Source organism: Solanum stenotomum, chromosome 2 (assembly GCF_019186545.1).
Source record: "Solanum stenotomum isolate F172 chromosome 2, ASM1918654v1, whole genome shotgun sequence".
Classification (NCBI taxonomy): Eukaryota; Viridiplantae; Streptophyta; class Magnoliopsida; order Solanales; family Solanaceae; genus Solanum; species Solanum stenotomum.
In genome coordinates, this window is record NC_064283.1 from 12,251,321 (window position 1) to 12,260,463 (window position 9,143).

General features: G+C 34.6%; 2 long non-coding RNA genes across 2 annotated transcripts; both read right to left on the reverse strand.

Moving 5' to 3' along the window:
- Positions 1 to 1,291: 1,291 nt before the first annotated feature.
- On the reverse strand, positions 1,292 to 2,973 carry LOC125855490 (uncharacterized). Its single transcript, XR_007445493.1, has 5 exons — positions 2,809 to 2,973; positions 2,638 to 2,722; positions 2,506 to 2,549; positions 2,370 to 2,432; positions 1,292 to 1,463 (listed from the first exon to the last, which is right to left on the reverse strand). It is a non-coding gene; the product is annotated as an uncharacterized LOC125855490 (long non-coding RNA).
- Positions 2,974 to 6,191: 3,218 nt separating this feature from the next.
- On the reverse strand, positions 6,192 to 8,108 carry LOC125856482 (uncharacterized). Its single transcript, XR_007445528.1, has 3 exons — positions 7,981 to 8,108; positions 7,262 to 7,390; positions 6,192 to 6,291 (listed from the first exon to the last, which is right to left on the reverse strand). It is a non-coding gene; the product is annotated as an uncharacterized LOC125856482 (long non-coding RNA).
- Positions 8,109 to 9,143: the final 1,035 nt, after the last annotated feature.

The following is a 9,143-nucleotide window of genomic DNA, read 5'->3' on the forward strand; positions in this document are numbered from 1 at the left end:
CTGTCTGCTTTGAGGCCCCCCACCCCACCCCCTTACCCGATCCCCGAGGCGCCCTACCTCGAGGCCAGGGGCTCTACCCGAGACCCTGAGGCACCCTGCCTCAGTTTTCAATTCACATAAGCCTTGCCTTTGAGTTGATAGCCTTTTCACAGCTATTTGCTGCCCATTTAGCAATTGACCCTAGAAATTGCAAAAAAACAATCATCACACCTTTAAAACATAAGTACAACTACCAAAGACATTAACTAAAACCAGGATATATACTATCTGACTCTTTCCGGAGGGATTTCTTTCCATTTTCTTTAGGTGTGAGCGCATATTTTGTGTTGCAGACTTGCAGGTATCCAGGTTGTAGAAACAATACCTTGAAAACAGTCCCAAAACCTCCTTCTCCAAGCTTATTATTAGGGGAAAAAATGTCTGTCACGACTTTCAAGTCATGAAATTCAAAGAACTTCAGTTCAATGCCACCTTTCTTTTCTTGTCCCTTTCCAATGGAACTTCCAGGTCAGAAAGTAACATTTCCCTGAACTTCATCTTTCTCAAAATCCCTGAAAAGGAAATAGAAACATGAAGTCTATAGATGAAGCTGTACATTGGTAATTTTAATATATAATCTAATCTATGATTGTAGTGACAGCGAGAACACAGTTAAGTCAGATAACCTTCTAGAATCCGTAAGAACTAGAATGTCACACGAAGACTGCCCAGGTTCGAGCAGTTTAATAATGAATCCAGAAGGCTAGGTTCGCCTATTGCCCAGATTCCAGCAGTTTAAGAGTTTAAAAAACAGTAGAGTAACCTTTTAGGCCCTAGCGCTCTTCTCCAGTTAAATCCATAAAAAACAAGTAAATTTGATCTGTCATAACTTATATGATGAATGGCAATGGACTGTTGGGTGACACAAGATCTAAGTATACCTTATGCTTTGCGATTTCGTTAAGAGATTTTGAAATTGAGTCCTCCAATTTCCTAAGTTGTTGAATGTTGTCAATCTTGTCAAGATTCCTCCAAATCCTGCATATTCCAAATCACAACAGGAAAAGAAATGTCTTAATATGGTTTAGCACTATCTCTGAAGAGACAATGGCAAGAATAGAAATAGAGACTAAGATATCTGAGTGAGATGGAGAAATAATATTAACCTAGAAATGGAAGAAAGAATAGAATTACCACAATATAAAGAGGAAACTGTATATGTTGAATAGACTTCTCACTGTGTCCATAGATTCATCCATGGAGACTAAGATATCTGAGTGAGATTGAGAAATGTCCATGGTGCAAGTGGCAGGAAGAGGAATGACAGTGATCTTAGGCACAATTGCATCACTTCGTTGAATAGAACTAGGTTTGCTGCTTGGTCTGACATAGGAGGATGCTGGCAGAACAGCAGTCCCTGAGGAAACTGCATTACTGTTGCAAAGTAGGAATGTTCTTCTAACAATCTTGGATGTACATGGTGCCTTCCAAAGTCAAAAGTGATTCCAAGTTAGTCACAACTTCAGATACAAGAAACAATCTTTTTCAAGTTACTCACATTGAAAAACAACTTATTAAATAAAATATTCATCAAACTGTGAAAACTCAAAATTATCAAACGTTTCTCAACTTCTTGTGCTCATTTGTGTAATGATAATCAAATTGAGAACAGTATTATAATCATTTAAGGAGGCAAAAAGCAGGAATTGGTCCACTGGACAGTAATGATATGCTAAACAATTCATGTTAACACTGAAAATAATAATTTAGAATGTCACTGGTCCACTTCATGATTGTCCAATGATACTACAAAAACTTTTACTCAACCTAATAATTTTAGCCACACAAATGTTTATACTTATTTTAGAACGCAAGGGGTAGCTGAAATGGTGCAATGGAATATTCTATAAGATTAGCTTTCTCACCTTCTGTGTATGATAACGAAAGTTTTAGTCAGAAAGTGGTATAAACTAATCCTATAATACATATATTGTAGTAATGATTGATGGCCATGGCCATGGCAATGACAGGTAGAGTACAGAACAGAGAGCGTCGGGGTCATTCTTGGAACCCTAAACCATCTCTCACTGAGTGCCTTGCTGACACATGACAGAGACATCCATCTCTACTTGCGTCATGCAGTAAGTATTGGTTAAAGTTATATAGGATTAAATATGTAACATATAGTTGCATAAATTGATCCATAACTTATATATGCTGGTGTATTAATTATACTGATTTTAATACATGAAAAATTCACTTCCTAATCAGCAACACAACAACCTAATTTGTCACTGGACACAACACAACAACACAACAAAACACAACACAAATTATTAAAATTGTACTTCATTTGATAAGAGACATGAACCTACAGTTATTAACCTTACCAGCATAAGAAGTCGTCATCCATCTTTTTCTGTAAGGATAATACTCGCGACTGCAAATGGAAGCTGAAATGAAGAACGATTGTTTGAGTGTTTTTTAACAGTCTTTTATTAAACTGGAGTAGTAAGAGTTGAGAACCTGGAGAACAGCCATGACTTGAGATGCTGAGTCTGCCGAACAACCTTGTAAAATGATCTTAACTTTTAGATGTATGCCTATAAACAAAAGGCTGTCAACTTAAAACAGAAGTTTATTTCTGACTGTTCTTACCAGCTGCTTTAGAAATTGAACTGGCAAAAGAAGTTATTGCATTGTTCCCTCCTAACTGCACGAGAGCCATTAGCCCGATTCCAATCTAATAATATTGAATATCGGCAGAAGTATCAGACATATCATCAAAACTCTTAAAGTGTTCTAACTTGGGTTATACGTAAAGCTTACAATCAGTAGACGAGCATATTTCCTACTGAACAAATCCATAAATGTGGATCCTGAGTGTTGCTGAACTGTTTCAGTAAAGTACTGCTAAATAGAGAGATTTCAGTCCTAACTGCTCTTCTGGAACTAGACTTCAGCAAAAAAATATGAAAGAGACAAACAGGTAAACAACACAACACACTAATTTGTCTATATTTGATATGTCTATAGTGGGAAAATTGGGTGCTAACAGAAGGATGTGATGAAGCTGTCGATGGTGAAGGAGATATTGTTGTCCCATCCAAGTTATCAAAGGCTATTGGACATCACCAATAGAGTTTGTCACTGGTCCAACGAACTGAGAATTATCTATACTCAGTAGCACTGAGCACTTCCCTCAAATAAGATTTCAGTTCAATCTACTTACGGATTAGAGAAGAACTTTAGGATCATTCTAACTCAATAGCAAAGATCACTAAAAACTAAAGACCGTTTGATGAAATTTTTATTATAAATGTTTCATTTATTGTACAAACGTCACAAGCATTTGATAAAATGTCACATTTGCTGAAATTATCACGTTTTCCACTCAAGATTACCTAAGAAGCTATAATAGAGAGAATTTTACCAATGCAAATGGAAAAGAACAAAGTTGAGAGGTAATCATAAAGCTTTGAAAAACACACGAGATTATATATGAAACTTGACAACGGCTATTTAACCAAAAGAACAATGTAGGAAGATGAAGATCTACAAATTTAAAATTTCACATTACAGGAGAAGGTGAAAGGCAACGGAATAAGTAATTCATCTATCATCAGAACTTACAGTGACACTAGAACCAGCAGTCATAATTCCATGATCCCTAAGAAGAAGTTTTTTAACTGCTACAAATTGCTTTCACGAAAGTGGACAGAATTGGGGGAGTGATACTTTGTTCCATTCATAGTCCAATGTTCAAAAAGCAAGGTGGACAGAATCGGGGGAAGATGTTTCAAATTTTCCATTCATAGTACTTTTTAACCATTAAACTGATAATCGATTAACCCTCAAATCACTTCACTTGATTTTCTCAAACTGATTTTTACCCAGTATCTTCAATCATTTTTCATGAAACTCCAAGAAAGAAAAACCCCAAATCACAAATCACAAAACCAACCTACATTTTCCTCCTTGCATACATAAATTTACACAAGAAACCCAATAACCAACATAATTAAAAGTAAATCATCGAAGCAGTAATCAAAAAAACGCAAAGAAAGGGAAAAACCCAGTACTCTAATTTACCTTCCTACCATAATCAATCCATTTATACAAACAGAGAACAAAAAAAACACTCACAAGTTTGGTCGTTCCTTGGCGGCTCCCGCATTCAATTTTCCGGTCTGATTATTCTCCAACGCCGATGAAGACGAACGACTATTCTCGGTCGTCGTCATATCCTCCTTCTACTGTATCAATCTAGCCGTTACTCTGCTACTGAACAAAAGGGAATAATATTGTGCTAAATATTTATATAGTTTTTTAAAATTATAATTTGTTAAATAATTTTTAATAGAATTAATTATCAAGTTATGTGAGTAATTATTTTTTATATAATTTTTTCATTTAATTGAGTTAATTTTACTCTCTCAAAAACTGTTTACATAAAAAAGAATTATATTATTTATTTTTTTATGAGACAAATTAATTTTATTAAGAGTTAATTGAATTAATTTTACTCTCACAAAAGCTGTTTACATAAAAAATGATTATATTATTTATTTTTTTATGAGACAAATTAATTTTATTAAGAGTTAATTTTATAAAATTAAAATTATTAATTATGTTTTAAAATTTTATTTTTGATTACTATTATTTTGTAGTGTTACTTGAGGATAAAAGTAGTATTGAATGAAAGTAATAAACTTGTATTGATTTGTTAAAATAGATAAATAAAATAATAAAAGTAAAATCATTAAATCACAAGAACATTCATTAAATCAATACTATTCCCGAGGAAGCACACATTGACAGAGAGGTGTGTACTTATTCCCCTCTAAACATTTTAAATCATCCCACTACGTGTAAAATAAATATCTGACAAAATTTTGTTAATATAGTAGTACATTAAATGATTTTAAAAGTATTTTTATTCATCGACATTTTTTACTCAAAATATTTATAAAATATATACAAATATTATCGACATTCAAAATAATAAAGTTATAAATAAATCAAAGCTAAAGCAGGTCTCATAATTTTTCTAAACATAGCAGCTTAAAATTGGCAACTTTCCCGTTTCTCCATCATAAATTCAAAGAGCGAAAAATCACATATAAAAGCTTCTTCTTCCTCTCCAAGTGGGAAACAACTCTTTGAGAAAAGAAAACAATTTTGTGCACATTTTGTGGTTAACTCAAAGATCTTTCAAGCTTTATGTTGAATGTTCTTAAGCTTTAAGAAGGACTAGGGAAGATAATGATAAATATTTCATGGAGAGAAAATGTATTGAAGGCTCATTGCTCTTCACTGGCTTATGACTTTCTGGTCTTGTCATGTCTTCCCTTCCTGAGAAATGGTCTTTTTGTCCTTTTCCACCTTAATACTTAAGTCACAGTTTTCTAACACAATGCTATTTAATCTTGTTTTAAAAGAACCTATCGCCACACAAAAAAGTTTGACTTAATCATTTGTTCATCTACATAATATAAGGTGGTTACACTAGATGATATTTTTCCCGTGACAAAAAAGAAAGACGTCATGTGGTTTGATGCTTGTTTTTTTCTTTTCTTGTAAGTAAGCCATTTTCTTTGATTACATGATAAGTTATTGATCTAAGTACATTGTTTGTAGAACATTAATAAATAGAATAGTCTTGTTTGGTTTAGGATCATAGAGCCACCCATTTCCTGAAAAAATAATAGACAGCCGAATATTGCATATTTGTAAAAAGAAAGGTCTTAATCTAGATCCAGGGGTGTGTGGATTAGTAAATTGATTCCTTGCTTCATTCATTTAACTGATGGTTCAATTGTCAGTTTGAAATTAAGCTATTCATAGGAGTGTGTCATCTGAATGCAGGCTCTTTCTACCCTCAGTTCCATTTCTCAATGTGAAGGGCTATAATAAGCTAAAATAATTGCTAGTTGGCTCAACACAAGAAAAAAGAAAAACACCTATAAAAAGAACTATTCTTCACGAAGTAAGTTGTATTGTAAAGCATCTAGAAAGATGCAAAAAGCTTTACAAAGAAAGGTTAAGCCCCTTAAACTGCAAAAAACTAATCGAAGCTGGGAGTTCAAAATCATGAGGAGAAGTTAATGGTTGCTAAGCCACTAGAGGGAGCTAAAAAATTCTAAAACGGGATATTAAGTTGCTAAGCATGCCTTGCAATAACCAAAATTACGGAAGAGATTGATACCAACCAACTTCATAATAGAAGTTACCAATTGCCAACAGTTCTGCCCAGAAACCTTTGTTTGATGCTAAAGGATCTACTCCGACTTTAGCACACATGTCGTGGACCTGTGTAAAACAAGAATTAACCAAAAGTTTCTTCTTTTACTTAAAATGTTTTGTCGAATAAGTAAAGGCATGTAGATAAATTTCAATTAGAAAAGTAGTAAAGAAGCAGAACACAACATTAACCTCTTTACCAAAACTCCAATTAGAAAAGAAAAAGGGAAATGAAGCAATGGATGTCTCAAGCAACTAAAGGCAATAGGCTCACCTAGCAAGCAACTTTAGTTCAAACTTTGTATTTGTCGTAAAAGCCAATATTATCAACTTGGCTATTATTGTTTGGCTATAGAATTAGTTGAAACTTGGGAAAAGTAAGTTTTTAGAGTTCGTTGGAAAATAACTTTTGAAATTTGAACTTAAATTTAGACATGCATTTTACTTGAAAAAAATTGGAGTTTTACTAGTGAAATTACCAAAAACAAAAAAATTGTTGCAACTTGAATTTTTTTTTTTTTTTTTGAAAAATCTAATCCCAAAATTTACAGCCAAACGGGAGCTAATCCAGTATACCCAAAGCTCATAAGCTTTGCTCATATTTCTTCTATAGCAAGTCATGGAAATATGAGGGGTGAAAGAGCGCAACCAAGTGACACCAAATAGAACAGCTTATAGCTAAGCTGTAAAGGTTGTGACGATGTTGCACGACTTTTTGGTTATTATAGTTTAATTACTTTATTACAAATCCTTGGATGACTAATCATAGATGTAGTTCTGGTCATGCAAAGTTGCATATAAGATTCAATGAGGAATTTTGGTGGTAAACAACTGGTGGCTTAATCTTATTTATGTAAGGGAAGAACAAAAATAAAGCACATAACGACAGCAAACAGGGTCACGAATGCCAAAATCAAACTACGAGGAGGGGTAAAACAATTAAAACATGTAAAAGTCTCGAATGACTATTAAGAGTCATTACATCATTCACCTTTAAAATGCACATTCATCCTTGAATGTAAAAAGAAAAAAGACACACCTGAAGTGTCGAAAAACTGAGGATATCTACTCTAAATGACTGTCTCAACCTCCCAAATGGCCTCATCCACACTAGAATAATCTTCTTTCAACATTAGAACCTGAAACTCCAGATGCATAATTGCCAAACCTGTTAACTCCAGATGCTTAGTTTTGTAAATAACAAATTATTACATTTATGAAACTATTAATCGTAAATATGCTTATAAAATAAATAAATGTCCAAACCACACTTTTTCTCTCTAATCCGAAAGGATCGAGATCCAAACCAAAGGTCCAATCAACACAAAAATCACCTTTTGAAGTTGATGGAATTGTCAAAATTGCATTTGTAGCTCGTCTTATATGAATGTTAACTTTGGTCAACTATTGTAACTATTATAACCTTCCAAAATGAAAAACTCTCATAACTCCTGTCAAGATACCTCGAGAATCATCCATTCCCACAGGCCACAAATGCCAAAATCAAACTACGAGGAGGGGTAAAACAATTAAAACATGTAAAAGTCTCGAATGACTATTAAGATTCATTACATCATTCACCTTTAAAATGCACATTCATCCTTGAATGTAAAAACAAAAAAGACACACCTGAAGTGTCGAAAAACTGAGGATATCTACTCTAAATGACTGTCTCAACCTCCCAAATGGACTCATCCACATTAGAATAATCTTCTTTCAACATTAGAACTTGAAACTCCAGATGCATGATTGCCAAACCAAGAAGCAAAATCGAATCACCTAGCTTCTCACCTACATGTTGCAAAACAACAACTGAGACAATGAACCTTGGACTTAGCTTTCCCTCCTTCCAAAACTCATAACGTCTTTCATAGACGATGCATTCCATAACACCCTCAACTAAGTTATTCCTCCATAGAACTTTAACGGAAGCTACTTCCTTATTTCTCAACTTCTTCACTTGTCGGTCCACAATCTCAATCGGGACCTCTTCATAAGACATGTTCTCATCAACTCCTAAGCTTTCTAAAGGAAGGATGGACACCGGATCACCAATACACTTTTTGAGCATGGAAACATGAAACACCGGGTTAACCGGGGCTAACTCATTTGGAAAGTCCACCTCATAAGCAACTTTCCCAATACATTTCAAGACTTGGTATGGCCCCACATACTGGGGACTAAGTTTCCCTTGCCAAATCTCATCACACTTTTCATATGTGAGATTTTTTTAAGTAGACCCAATCACCAACCTTAAATTCAAGATCCCTCCTTCTATTGTCGGGATAAGACTATTGCCGACTTTGGGCCATCTTCAACCTTTCTCTAATGAGTCAAACTTTCTCAATGGCATCATAGACTAGTTCGGGACCAATTAGAGCAAACTCACCTACCTCAAACCACCCAAATGGAGATCTACACCTTCTACCATATAGTGCTTCAAACGGGGCCATGGCAATACTTGAGTGGTAACTATTGTTGTAGGCAAATTCTATCAAAGGAAGATGATCGTCACAACTACCCTTGAAATCAATCACACATGCTCTCAACATGTCTTCTAAGGTTTGAATGGTGCAATCGGCTTGACCATCCGTTTGAGGGTGGAAAGCGGTACTAAGTTTAACATTGGTACCATGCCCTTGTTGGAATGCTTTCCAAAAACGTGAAGTAAATTGAGCACCTCTACTCGATATGATAGACAAAGGAACTCCATGCAACTTCACTACCTCCTTGATGTATAACTTAACATAATCTTCCGCCGAAAAGGTAACCTTAACGGGAATAAAGTGAGCGGACTTGGTCAATCTATCTACAATGACCCATATGGAATCATGTTGCCTTTTTATACGAGGCAACCCCACAACAAAAGCCATATTCATATCCTCCCACTTCCAAGTGGGAATATGTATTTATTGAAGCAA